Below are 13900 nucleotides of genomic sequence, written 5' to 3'. Positions count from 1 at the left end.
GTGTGTGTGTCCCCACCCCCCCCAGCACCCAAAGGACCCCCGGGGGCGGGCGCCGGGTGCCGAGAACGTGGGACACACCCCGGGGCCACCCATCATAATTCACCCCCCACCCCCCCCCGAGCTCCTCCATCCCTCCCCTCCCCCCTCCTCACCCCCCACCCCCCCCCCCCACCTCGGGGGACATTTTGGGGTGGGGACAACACCCCAGGGTGGGGCAGCGGGTGCCGGTGACGTCGGGGACCCACCGCGTTAATCTTATCGCCGCGGCGCCGAGTTCCCGCCCTCCCCGGGAAGGTGAAATCCTGTCCGGCAACCTCCGGATTTATTTATTTTTTTTTAATTTATTTTATTTATTTATTTTTTTCTTTCTTTTTTCCCGCCCTTTCTATTTTTGGGGCCGAATGACTCAGGGATTATTCACCCCCACGGCCCCTCCTTGGCCGTCGCTGACACAAAAAGTCGCCGGCGGCCGGTGGCGTCGGCTCAGTCGCTCCGTGGCCGCCGGCCCCGTTGGGTTCTGCCGATGATGGAGTTGGGTGGTTTCCTCTTCTTCATCTTCCTCCTCTTCATCCCCTTGGAGGCTCTGGCGGGTAAGACGGGGAGAAGATGAAGAGTTGGCCAATCCGCCGGCACCGGGGCTTCATCCTTCCTCTTCCTCCTCCTCCTCCTCCTTCTAAAAAATATAATTTGGGGGGTTTTTGACTCTTTCCTTTGGGGGGTTTTTGACTCTTTCCAACCTTCCCGCTTCATGGGTTGGGCAACCCAACTGCGCGTGGTGTTCCCGGCGCGGTGGGGGCCCCTCCAAGGTCAAAGTCACCCTATGGGTGCTCTTGGGGAGGGGGTGGGTGTGTTGGGGACCAATCAGCGCTGATTTGGGGGGGGGGGGGGGGGTGGGACCTATAAATCTGCCCCTTGGACTCCTGGGTCTTCTCCTGAGGGTGGGGGGCGGGTGTTGGGTCGCTGGGGGTGGGAGCGGAGTCGCTCTCCTGGGACCCTCCTCCATTTTGGGGGGGGGTGGGGGGGTGTGTTTGCACCCCCCCCACCCCACCCCACCCCCAACCCTTGGTACCTTCCAGCCCCCTGCGAGAACGGCGGCACGGCGGTGGGGGAGGGGTGCGCGTGCCCCCCCGGCTACGGGGGTTCCCGGTGCCAAACCAGTGATCCCAGTACGGCTTGTGGGAACGGCGGCACCCCGGTGGGGGTGAAGTGTTACTGCCCCCCCGGGTTTGGGGGGGACTTTTGTCACCACCCCGACCCCGCCGGCGCTTGCCAAAACGGGGCCACGGCTTTCGGGACGGGGTGCGTGTGCCCGCCGGGCTACTGGGGGGAGCGTTGCGAGCACCTGGAGCCACTCGATTCGTGCCTCAACGGTGGCACGTTGGTGGCGGGGGTCTGCCACTGCCCCCCCACAATGTGGGGGCCCCGGTGTGAATGCACTAGCCCGGCCACGGTGACCACGGTGGCTACCACGAGCGGGAGTCCGAGCACGATGGTGTCTGCGTCGGGGTTTGGTGGCACCTGGGAGAGTCACGCCACCGGCCTGAGCACCCTGGGGAGCCACGGCGTGGCCACGGAAAGCAACGCTGTGGCCACGGAGAGTGGCTCGATGGCCACCAGCACGGGAAGCAACAGCACGGCCGCGGAAAGCAACACCATGGCCACAGAAAACAATACCACGGCCACGGAAAGCAACACCATGGCCACCACCATGGAAAGCAACAGCACGGCCACGGAAAGCCACACTATGGCTACAGAAAACAACACCCTGGCCACGGAAAACAATACCATGGCCACCACGCTGGAAAACAGCTTCACGGCCACTGAAAGCAACAGCACGGCCACTGAAAGTAACACCATGGCCACCACGTTGGAAAACATCTTCACAGAGACACTAATGACCACCACGGAAAACAGCACGGCCACGGAAAGCAACAGCACGGCCACTGAAAGCAACACCATGGCCACCACATTGGAAAATAACAGCACGGCCACAGAAAACAACACTATGGCCACTGAAAGCAACACCCTGGCCACCACCACAGAAAACAACAGCACGGCCACAGAAAACATTACCATGGCCACTGAAAACAACACCATGGCCACCACGCTGGAAAACAGCTTCACGGCCACTGAAAGCAACACCATGGCCACCGCCACAGAGAGTAACAGCACGGCCATGGAAAGTAACACCTTGGCCACCACATTGGAAAACATCTTCACAGAGACACTAATGACCACCACGGAAAACAGCACGGCCACGGAAAGCAACACCATGGCCACCACATTGGAAAATAACAGCACGGCCACAGAAAGCAACAGCACGGCCACAGAAAACATTACCATGGCCACTGAAAGCAACACCATGGCCACCACGCTGGAAAACAGCTTCACGGAAAACAGCACGGCCACGGAAAGCAACAGCACGGCCACTGAAAGCAACACCATGGCCACCACAATGGAAAATAACAGCACGGCCACGGAAAGCAACAGCACGGCCACAGAAAACAACACTATGGCCACTGAAAGCAACACCATGGCCACCACGCTGGAAAACATCTTCACGGAGACACTAATGACCACCACGGAAAACAGCACGGCCACGGAAAGCAACAGCACGGCCACTGAAAGCACCACCATGGCCACCACATTGGAAAATAACAGCACGGCCACGGAAAGCAACAGCACGGCCACAGAAAACATTACCATGGCCACTGAAAGCAACACCCTGGCCACCACCACGAAAAACAACAGCATGGCCACAGAAAACAACACCATGGCCACCGAAAGCAACACCATGGCCACCACGCTGGAAAACAGCTTCACAGAGACATTAATGACCACCACAGCCACGGAAAACAACACCGTGGCCACAGAAAACAACACTGTGGCCACCACCACGGAAAGCACCAGCATGGCCACTGAAACCACCACCCCGGCCACAACCACCAACTCCTCTGCTACCACGGCACCGTCTCGGCCCACGGCCACCCCCACGGTCCCCCTGGATGCCACCACGATGGTGATGATGTCACAGTCCCCTCCCCCCACCACGTGGTCGTCTCCAACCAGTGTCACCACCACCACCACCATCCCCAGCACCACCATGGACGTCCTCTGCCTCTACCTCCCCCACGGCTCCAGCCCCCCGGCTAGTGAGTGCCCGTGGCTTCGGGGGGGTCCTTGGGGTGGGGGAGGGGGCTCCTTTCCAGCACTGGGAGGGCCGTGGGGGAGGAAGAGGAGGAGGAGGAGGAGGAGGAGGATGGACGTGGGTCCAACGTTGTGGTTGGGGGTCTCCTGGGACAAGGGGGTGTCAGGGATGGACGTGGGTCAACCGTGGCTCAGAGTTGGGGAGGGGGAGGACAAAAGGGGGTGTCCCCCTCCCCGCCCCCCCACCGTTCCCCACCCCCCCACCTCTCTTCCAGTCATCTGCCAAAATGGCGGCGTGGCCAACGTGACCCGGTGCCTCTGCCCCCCCGGCTACACCGGCCCCACGTGCGAGACGGAGGATGCCACGGACCGGTGCGAGGGCGGCGGGACGGCCGTGGGCCACCGTTGCGTCTGTCCGCCGGGCCAGTCAGGGCCTCGGTGTGGCAACCGGGATGAAGCCACCGCTTGCCAAAATGGCGGCACGGCCGTGGGCACCGACTGCTCCTGCCCCCCTGGATTTTGGGGCCCACGGTGCGAGAATCGTCTCACCACGACCACGCCCACCCCCACCACCACAGGTTGGTGGTGGCTCTTCCTTGACGGGAGGGGGGGGTTGTGCTCACCCAAAAATAGGGACTTGCACCCCTAAAATCTTCACGTTGTCCCCCCCCCCCCACCCTGAGGGGCACCCACCAAAGAGCTGCTGGTTGCCACCAGGTGCCACTTTTTTCCCCCCCCCCCAAAAAAATTAAAATCGGGGGGTGGCGGTGATGGTGCAACTCAACTGGATGGATCTTAGTGGGGGATGATGCGGGGAGGGGGGGAGGGAGGAAAAGGGGGTGCGGGAAGGGAATGGGGGGGGTTACCCATGAGTCTTTGCGGTCCCCCACAGACCCCTGCCAGAACGGGGGGCGCTGGACGGGGGTGGGGTGTGTCTGCCCCCCCAACCTGGAAGGTGACGTCTGCCAGTTCGGGGCTCCCACCATCATCATCCCGGCGGGTAAGGAGTTGGGGGGGGGGGGGGGGGGACACGTGGCCCACCTTGTCCCCCTTTTTTTTTTTTTTTTTCTTGTCCCCCCACCCCCCTCACGGGTGTCCCCACCCCCTTTCACCAAGACGTGGGTCCCTCCGTGGCGCTGGTGGCGCGTGTCACCAACCGCCACTTCTCCGAGGACATGAGGGACGCGGCGTCCCCGGCCTACGGCGGCTTCGTGGAGGAGTTCCGGCGGACGGTGAGGGGTTCCCTCCCCCTTCCCACCCCCTCGCCCCTCCCCCATGGTGTGTGTGGGGGGTGGGGTGTCACCTGGAGTCCCCCCAACCCCCCACCCCTCGGCCCAGCCCCACTGGTGACACGTGGGGGTCTCTGTCCCCAGATGGACGGGATCTACCGGAACGTCTCCGGTTATGGCGGCACCCGGGTGCTGAGCCTGAGGTGGGGGGGGGGATTGGGATGGGATGGGATATTATGGGATGGATGGGATGGGATGGAGTGGGATGGGGTGGATGGGATGGAGTGGGGTGGGGTGGGGTGGGGTGGATGGGATGGGATGGGGTGGGATGGGGTGGGGTGGGGTGGGGTGGGATGGGATGGGATGGGATGGGATGGGATGGGATGGGGTGGGATGGGGTGGGATGGATGGGATGGGATGGGATGGGAGGGGATGGGAGGGGATGGGATGGGATGGGATGGGATGGGATGGGATGGGATGGGATGGGATGGGATGGGGTGGGATGGGGTGGGATGGATGGGATGGGATGGGATGGGAGGGGATGGGAGGGGATGGGATGGGATGGGATGGGATGGGATGGGATGGGATGGGATGGGATGGGATGGGAGGGGATGGGATGGGAGGGGATGGGTGGGATGGGATGGGATGGGATGGGAGGGGATGGGATGGGAGGGGATGGGTGGGATGGGATGGGATGGGATGGGAGGGGTGGGATGGGATGGGATGGGATGGGATGGGATGGAAGGGGATGGGTGGGATGGGATGGGATGGGATGGGGTGGGATGGATGGGATGGGATGGGATGGGATGGGATGGGATGGGATGGGAGGGGATGGGTGGGATGGGATGGGATGGGATGGGAGGGGTGGGATGGGATGGGATGGGATGGGATGGGATGGGAGGGGATGGGATGGGAGGGGATGGGTGGGATGGGATGGGATGGGATGGGAGGGGTGGGATGGGATGGGATGGGATGGGATGGGATGGGAGGGGATGGGATGGGATGGGATGGATGAGATGGGATGGGATGGGATGGGATGGGATGGGATGGGATGGGATGGGATGGGATGGGGTGGGATGGATGGGATGGGATGGGAGGGGATGGGTGGGATGGGATGGGATGGGATGGGAGGGGTGGGATGGGATGGGATGGGATGGGATGGGATGGGGTGGGGTGGGAGGGGTGGGATGGGATGGGATGGGATGGGAGGGGTGGGATGGGATGGGATGGGATGGGATGGGATGGGATGGGATGGATGAGGTGGGATGGGATGGGATGGGGTGGGGTGGGATGGATGGGATGGGATGGGATGGGATGGGGTGGATGCGATGGGTGAGGACCCCCCCACCCCCCGCCGACGCTGTCACCGCCCCCCAGAAGAGGCAGCGTGGTGGTGACCTACGAAGTCCTGCTGCACCCACCGCCCGCCGGCAGACCCTCCCCCAGCCTCGCCCACCGAGCCCGTGAGCTGCTGGAGGTGGCCACCGCCGCGGCCCCACCCCAAAACTGCACCCAGGGGGCGGGTAGGTGTCACGTGACCCACTGCCGCTCACCCTTGGTGTCCCCCCCACATCTCTGGTGGCTTCCGTTGACCACGTTCTCCCTCCTTCCAGGCCTCTGCTTCCGCACCTTCCTCTCCAGCTCCGCCCGCGCCGTGACGCCGAAGCTCAGTGACGCCGGTGAGCGAGCGGGGCGGGGGGGTCGGGGTGGGGGGGGGTGGTGGTCACCTGACCGGTCACCTGACCAACTGATTGTCCTCTCCAGAGCTCTGTAGGATGCACGCGCCGGTCAACTTCAGCCAGTGGTACTACCCCCGCCGCGACGGCAAGGACCTCCTCTGCTTCACCAACTGCAGCCTCAACGTCCCCGGCGCCATCAGTTGCCACGGTGGCAACTGCCACGTGACGAAGGAGGGGCCCCGCTGCTTGTGAGTGGGCTCAAGCCCCGCCCCCTCCCTGCCCTTACCCATAATTCCCACCTCCCCCCCCCAGTCCTGGCCCCAAACGTCTCCATCACGTTGACTGGAAACACGATTCCGGCCCTAAATCTGGTCTTAGTGCCAGGTCTGACCCAAATCTAGTCCCGGTCGTGGCGTTGACCTCTTAACCCCAACTTGACCTTTAACCCCAACCTGACCTTTAACCCCAACTTCACCCTGAACCCCAACCTGACCCTTAAACCCGGTGACAACCTGAACCCCAACCCTTGACCCCCAAGTCCCACCCCAACCCAAAACTTTGATTCTAAACCCAAAACCTTGACCCCAACGCCTCAACCCTTGACCCCAAATCTCAAACCTTGAGCCCAACACCCCAACCCTTGACCCCAACCCTTGACCCCCAACTCCCACTCCAACCTGAAACCTTGACCCCAACCCCAAAACCTTGACCCCAACCCCCCAACCCTTGACCCCCAACCCTTGACCCCAAGTCCCACCCCAACCCAAAACTTTGACCCCAAACCCAAAACCTTGACCCCAACACCTCAACCCTTGACCCCAAATCTCAAACCTTGAGCCCAACACCCCAACCGTTGCCCTCCAAACCCAACCCTTGACCCCCAAGTCCCAAACTTGGGCCCAACACTCCAACCCTTGACCCCCAAGCTCCCACCACAACCCAAAACCTTGACCCCAAGCCCAACCCTTGACCCCCAAGTCCCAAACTTGAGCCCAACACCCCAACTCCTGCCCTCCAAACCCAACCCTTGACCCCCAAGTGCCAACCCCTGCCCTCCAAACCCAACTTTTGCTCCCCAAACCCAACCCTTGACCCCCAAAAGCTCTTGACCACCCCCCCAAACCCCAAACCTCAATCCCCCAAACCCCCATAGACGTGGGGCTGGGTCTCCCCGATTCCGCCCAGCTCTGGGAAAGGTTTTGGGATTCCGGTGGGTTTCTTGGACGACCCCAACCCCCGATGCCCAACCCTTGGGCCCGATCTGGGGTGCGGGGGGGCGTGGGATGGGGCAGAGACCCTGCCCATGATGCAACACCCCCCCCCCCAGCTGCCCAGATGTGCCGTGGTACCTGACAACCGGCGACCGTTGCCAGACCCACATCAGCAAAGTGGGGCTGGGAGTGGGGGTCGGGGTGGGGCTGGGCCTGACCCTCCTCATCCTCCTCATCCTCTGCATCGTCCTCATCATCTGCTTGGCCCAAAACAAGAAGAAATTTGCTGGTGGCAGGTGAAAAAGGCTGGGGGGGGGGGAGAGGTGTGGGGTTCAGGAGGGGAGAATTCACCCAAACTTGGGGGGGGGGGGGGGTCCAGCCTCTCTGCCCCCTCCACAAGACCCCCCCCCCCCTTCATCCCGTGAGCTCACCGGTTGCCGGTTCTACAGCGTGGCCAGTGGGGACAGCGGTTGGTCGGACAACAGGCGCAACACCCGAGCCACCGGCATCTACCACGTGAACGGCAGAGGGTCCACGCGCCTGCGAGGTGACACCCGTTGAGATGGGGGGGGGGGCAAAACCATCCCCCTTAGTGGGGAGACACCCCCCCCCCCCAACCAGACCCCCCCCTTCCTCTTCCAGACCCTTACACACGCAGCTCCTACAAGCCCAAGGCCGAGGTGGCAACACCCACCACGCCGGTAAGTGCCCAGGTGGTGTCGGCGCCGCTGTGGGTGCCCGAAAAAGGGGGGGGGGGGGGAAACGACACCCCCCCCACCCCCCCCCCATCCTCACTGCCCCCTCCCCCTCTTTGCAGGTGCTGGCAGAAGGGGCAGCGTCCCTGTGACCCCCCCTTAAAAAAAAAAAAAAATATCTGGGGGTGGGTGGTCGAGGCTGCGTTGGTGCCCCACACCTTGGCGTGGGGGGGGGGGGGGGGCGGTGACTCAAGCCCCACCCCCCACCCCCCCCCCTGCGAATTTCTCATTTTTGGGGCAAAAGCAGGTGGGATACAGTTCCTTTGTGAGAAGAGGGGGGCCCCCCGCCTGGTTCTGGGGGGGTCCTCACTGGAGAGGAACATCCCTGGGGGTCAACCCTGCTCATGAAACCTCCCCCCAGCCTCGTCTTGGTGGAAATTATATTTATTAACGTATTTATTTCCTGAGAAATAACCTGGGAAAATGGGGCTGGGGAGGGGGGGTGGAATTCCCAAAAACAGGGTGTCGAGGCCGCTGACCCACTTGGGGGGGTCAAGATTTGGAGCTGGGGGGTCACGGTTGTGGTCTTGGGGGTTAGGGTTGGGGTTTTGGGGGCCATGATTGGGTTTTGGAGGTCAAGACTGGGGTTTGGGGTCACAATTGGGGGCTTGGAAGTTGAAATTTGGGGTTGGGGGGGATCAAAATTCAGGTTTGGGAAGTCGAGATTTGGGTTTTGGTGTCACAGTTGGGGTTTGGGGGGTCAAGATTTGGGGTTTGGGGTCACGATTGGGGTTTGGGGGGTCAAGATTTGGGTTTGTAAAGTTGAGATTTGGGTTTTGGTGTCATGGTTGGAGGTTTGGGGGTCAAGATTTGGGGTTTGGGGTCATGATTGGCATTTGAGGGTCAAGATTTGGAGTTTAGGGTCACGATTTGGGTTTGGGGGGTCAAGATTTGGGGTTTGAGCTCATGATTTGGGTTTTGGGGGTCAAGATTTGGGGTTTAGGGTCATGATTTGGGTTTGGGGGTCAAGATTTGGGGTTTGGGGTCATGATTTGGGTTTGGGGGGTCAAGATTTGGGGTTTGGGGTCATGATTTGGGTTTGAGGGGTCAAGATTTGGGGTTTAGGGTCACGATTGGTGTTTGGGGGGGTCAACATTTGGGGTTTAGGGTCATGATTTGGGTTTTAGGGGTCAAGATTTGGGGTTTGGGGTCATGATCTGGGTTTGGGGTGTCAAGATTTGGGGTTTGGGGTCACGATTTGGGTTTGGGGGGGTCAAGATTTGGGGTTTGGGGTCATGATTTGGGTTTGGGGGTCAACATTTGGGGTTTAGGGTCACAATTGGGGTTTGGGGGGTCAACATTTGGGGTTTGGCGTCACGATTTGGGTTTGGGGCATCAAGATTTGGGGTTTGGGGTCATGATTTGGGTTTGGGGGGTCAAGATTTGGGGTTTGGGGTCATGATCTGGGTTTGGGGGGTCAAGATTTGGGGTTTGGGGTCATGATTTGGGTTTGGGGGGTCAACATTTGGGGTTTAGGGTCACAATTGGGGTTTGGGGGGGTCAACATTTGGGGTTTGAGGTCACGATTTGGGTTTGAGGCATCAAGATTCGGGGTTTGACCTCATGGTCGGGGTTCTGGAGGTCAACATTTGGGTTTTAGGGCCACCATTCGGGTTTTGGAGGTCGAGTTTCAGGTTTTGGAGCTCGAGACTCGGGGTCTGAAGACCACAACTGGGGTTTGGGGACTCAAGGGGTGGGTTTGGAGGACGATTCCCAGGGCGGCGCCACCCACCCGGGCTGGAAACGACGCAGGAAGACCCGAAGGAGGAAGAAATTCTACAAAAAAACCCTTGTTTGCAGAACGGGGGGGGGGGGGGGCGGGGAGGAGCACCCGGCCGACACCCCCCCCCCGCCCAGAAATACAATAAAAATCGATCTTCTGACACAACCAAACGTCACCCACCCTGCCCAGGATCTCCTCCCCCCCCTCCCCCACCCCCGGGTGTTTATTTTCTGGGTGGCAAACGGCCCCTCCCCGCGCGCCGGGGTTGGGTGGTGTGGGGGGGGGGGGGTGGGAAAAACAGGAAAAAAGAAGCCAAAAATTTTTTTGGGGGGTGGATGTTTGCATGGGGGAGGGTTTCAGGGAGGGTCCCCATTTCCCCACGGGGGGTGGGGGTGCAACAAGGACCCCCCCCAACTCAACCCTGGGGGTTGGTTTTAGCGGCGTTGTCCCCCCCACACACACACACCCGATACCCAAGCGATGACCCAACAGGTTTGGGGAGAAACTCAACGTTCGTCAAACGAAAAGGGGCGGGGGGCGGGGGGTGGTTTGGGCCCTCCCCCCCCCCCGTGGAAGGTGGAGGGGGGGGGAAAGTCTTCCCAGAGGGTTCTGGGGCGCTGGTGGTGGATGAGAAGATGAAGGTTTCCATCGTTCCTCTCGCCTTCATCCTCCTCCTCTTCCTCCTTGGGGGCGGAATGAGTGAGTTGGGTTGGGTTGGGTTGGGTTGGGTTGGGTTGGGTTGGGTTGGAGGGGGGGGGCACGGTTTTTTGGGGTGTTTTGAGGGGACGGAGGGGGTGCCACAAGGTGTTGTCTCCTCTGGGGTTTCTCCACGGGGTCCCAGCGCCAAGGGGCAGCTTCACACCTCCCCCCCCACACCCCCAACCTCCATCCTCAGGCCAAAAAATAATTAAAAAAAAAAAAATTAAAAACTCTCCAAAGTCCCATCGCACCCCAGCCACCGTGGAGGGGGGTCTACGGGGATGGGAGGGGGGCACCAAACCACCCCCCCCCACCACCATGACCTGGTGTCCCCAACCCACAACCTCTCCCAGTCCCACCACCGCGACGCGGCGGCAGCTCCGGATCCAACGTCCCCCCCAACCAAGAGCTGACCCCCACCCCCCACCCCCCACCCCCCTCCCACCCCACTCCAGCTTTTCACCCCTTTCCCACCCCCCTCCTCTTCCTCCTACAACCGCCGCGGCGCAACCGAGGCCAATCGACCCCCCGCCCGCGTCCCCGTCCCCCCCCCCCCGGCCAAGCGCCGCGCCCGGAGCTTTTAAACCTCGTTAAGAGTCGAGTTAATTGCATAAGGGAGATTAATTTAGGAGGAAGACGGCTGGAGAACGTCCATTAGGAGCCATCGGGCTGGAAAAATGGAGCTTTTTGAAACAGCATGGATTTTTTTTGGGGGGGGTGAGGGGTTTTTTGGTTATTGTTTGAGTTTAATTTGGGTTTTTTTGGGGTTTTTCTTTTGAGCTCGCGCAAGCTGGAGAATTTTCCAGAGCAAATCTCCTGAGGGAAAACTTGATGGACACCATCACCGCGGTGGGGAGAGGGGCTCCAAGGTGGGGTTGCCACCCCCCCCCCGCCACGAGCAGGGCCACCTTCCACTAGCCCAGGTTGCCCAACTTGGCCTTGAACCCTTGCAGGGAGGAGGGGGCAGCCCGTTGTCCACCGTCAGCGTGAAGATGTTTTTTCACGAGGTGGCACCTGGTGGTGGGTGACTTTGGGTCTCCTGGCGCTGCCCAACGGCGCGGGGGGGGGGCTCGTCCCTCGGGGACGTTTGGGAGGTCCAGGAAAAGTCGCGGGTGAGGTTCAAGAGGACGGGGATGGGCTTCCCAGGTGGGGGGTGGAGGACGTCCAAGGGATGTTTTGTGGTTGGAGGGTGGGAACTGGTTGGTGGGGTGGGATCGGGGTCACCACCTGAACCTCGGGGGGGGCACCTGTGGCAGCACTGGAGCCCCAAGAAGGAAGAGGAGGATGAAGTTCTCCCTTGCCCCAGCCCCAAGGACCCCAAACCCCACATTTCAACATCCTGGTGCACCTCAATGTCCATCCCCAAGCCCCTTTCTTCATGGAAATGGGTCAAAAAAACACAAGATTGGGGCAGGGTCTTGCTCCATGGGCACCCAACCTCCTGGTGAACCTCCGCACCCATCCCCAAGCTCCATTCTTCATGGAAATGGGTCAAAAACCCACGAGATTGGGGCAGGGTCTTGCTCCACGGGCACCCAACCTCCTGGTGAACCTCAGTGTCCATCTCCAGGCTCCTCTTGGCCTGGAAATGGGTCAAGAAACCACGAGATTGGAGCAGGGTCGTGCTCCATGGGCACCCAACCTCCTGGTGAACCTCCACACCCATCCCCAAGCCCCTTTCTTCATGGAAATGGGTCAAAACCCCATGAGATTGGGGCAGGGTCTTGCTCCACGGGCACCCAACCCTCCTGGTGAACTTCAGTGTCCATCTCCAGGCTCCTCTTGGCCTGGAAATGGGTCAAGAAACCACAAGATTGGGGCAGGGTCTTGCTCCATGGGCACCCAACCTCCTGGTGAACCTCCACGCCCATCCCCAACTCCATTCTTCATGGAAATGGGTCAAAAACCCACAAGATTGGGGCAGGGTCTTGTTCCATGGGCACCCAACCCTCCTGGTGAACCTCAGTGTCCATCTCCAGGCTCCTCTTGGCATGGAAATGGGTCAAGAACCATTTGGGCTGGGAGATCTCATCGAGTCGTTAATTTATTTGTATTTTTGAATTTTGTGACGCCAGATGTTCCTCATCCTGGAGAACACCCAGCACTGTGGTCCCGGGGGTGGGGGTGGGACCTTGGTTCTTTGCAGGGGGGAAGGTGGAGGAGCGGGTGGGTGCAGGCAAGGGCTGGACCCACTGGTGGTGACCCCCAAATGTGTGTCCCCCCCACCCCCTTGTCCCCACCACCCGGAAGGTGATGAATGAGGACACGGCCGAGGCGTGGAGTCTCCCAGGAAGCTTCACCGTCCAGAATCAAGGTGGGTGTGGGGTTTGGGGGGGGTCCCTGGTGACCCCCCCATGGGGTTGGGGGGCCTGGTTTGTGCCCCCCAACCCCACCCCTGCTGAACCCCGTCATCCCACAGACGCTGAGGACAACTTTTAGGTCAACCTTGACTCCGTGGAGACGTCGGCACCGGTGGGTTCCCCACCCCAGTGGGTCACGGGGCAGCGGGGACACCCCGATTCCTGCTGACACCCTGTTTCCCACCCCCCCCCAACCCCCCCTCTCCACATCCCAGCAGGTCCCTGAGGCCGGAGACGTTCTGAGCCCGTGGCAGGGTGGGGGTGACCACCATGACCACCCCATCGCTGCCCCAAACCTTCTTCAGGGGTGGCCTTGACCCCCCCTCCCAGGGCGTCCTCATCCTCTTCTCGCGAGCACTTCTGGGGGGTCATGACCCCACTTTCGGGGTCATGACCCCACTTTTAGGGTGGCCACTTCACTAATTATCGTCACCGCACGGGTCACGACCTCCCACCCATCGGCACTTTCGGGCTGTGACCCCCCAACTCCGGGGTCACGTCCCTACGTCCCCCCCCTCCCCAAACTCACCTCAAGGGTGAGGAGCCCCCCCCCTCACGCTGAAAACTGGGGCTGGACCCCCCCTTTTCTTCCCAATAAAGACACTAGAATGGCACTGGTGCTACTGGTTTGTACTGGGACAACCCCAGTGTAGACTTGGGGAGGGGGCAAGAGGCCCTTGTAGCCCCTTTTTTGGGGGGACACCCCCCACGGGGGACCCTCTAACCCCTCCCCACGGGGTAGGATGGGGACCACGCCCCGGATTTTTTCAGTAGTCGTGGACTTTGCCCCCCCACCCCCGACACCTCCCGGCTGTCAGGTGAGGCGGAAAAAAAAAAAAAAATTGAAAATAAAATTGCTAATTTTAGCACTCGGGGACGGGGCGGGGCGCGAATTGGCCGCGGGCCCAAGCGGTGGCACGCGAGCTGGGGCGCGTTTCCGCCTTTCCCAGCCTGCCACGGGGTGGGGGATGGGGGGGGGGGGAGGGGTGTTCGTGGGGGGGTCATGGAGGGAGTGGGGGGCATCCAGGGGGGGTCACTGGAGTCGTGGGGGTTGTGGGAATCGTTCTTGGGGGACTGGGGCTTGGGGGGCTGGTGGG

Source organism: Strix aluco, unplaced genomic scaffold, assembly GCF_031877795.1.
Source record: "Strix aluco isolate bStrAlu1 unplaced genomic scaffold, bStrAlu1.hap1 HAP1_SCAFFOLD_149, whole genome shotgun sequence".
Taxonomy (NCBI): Eukaryota; Metazoa; Chordata; class Aves; order Strigiformes; family Strigidae; genus Strix; species Strix aluco.
The sequence above is the reverse complement of the archived record's forward strand: the minus strand, read 5'-3'. Positions refer to the sequence as shown.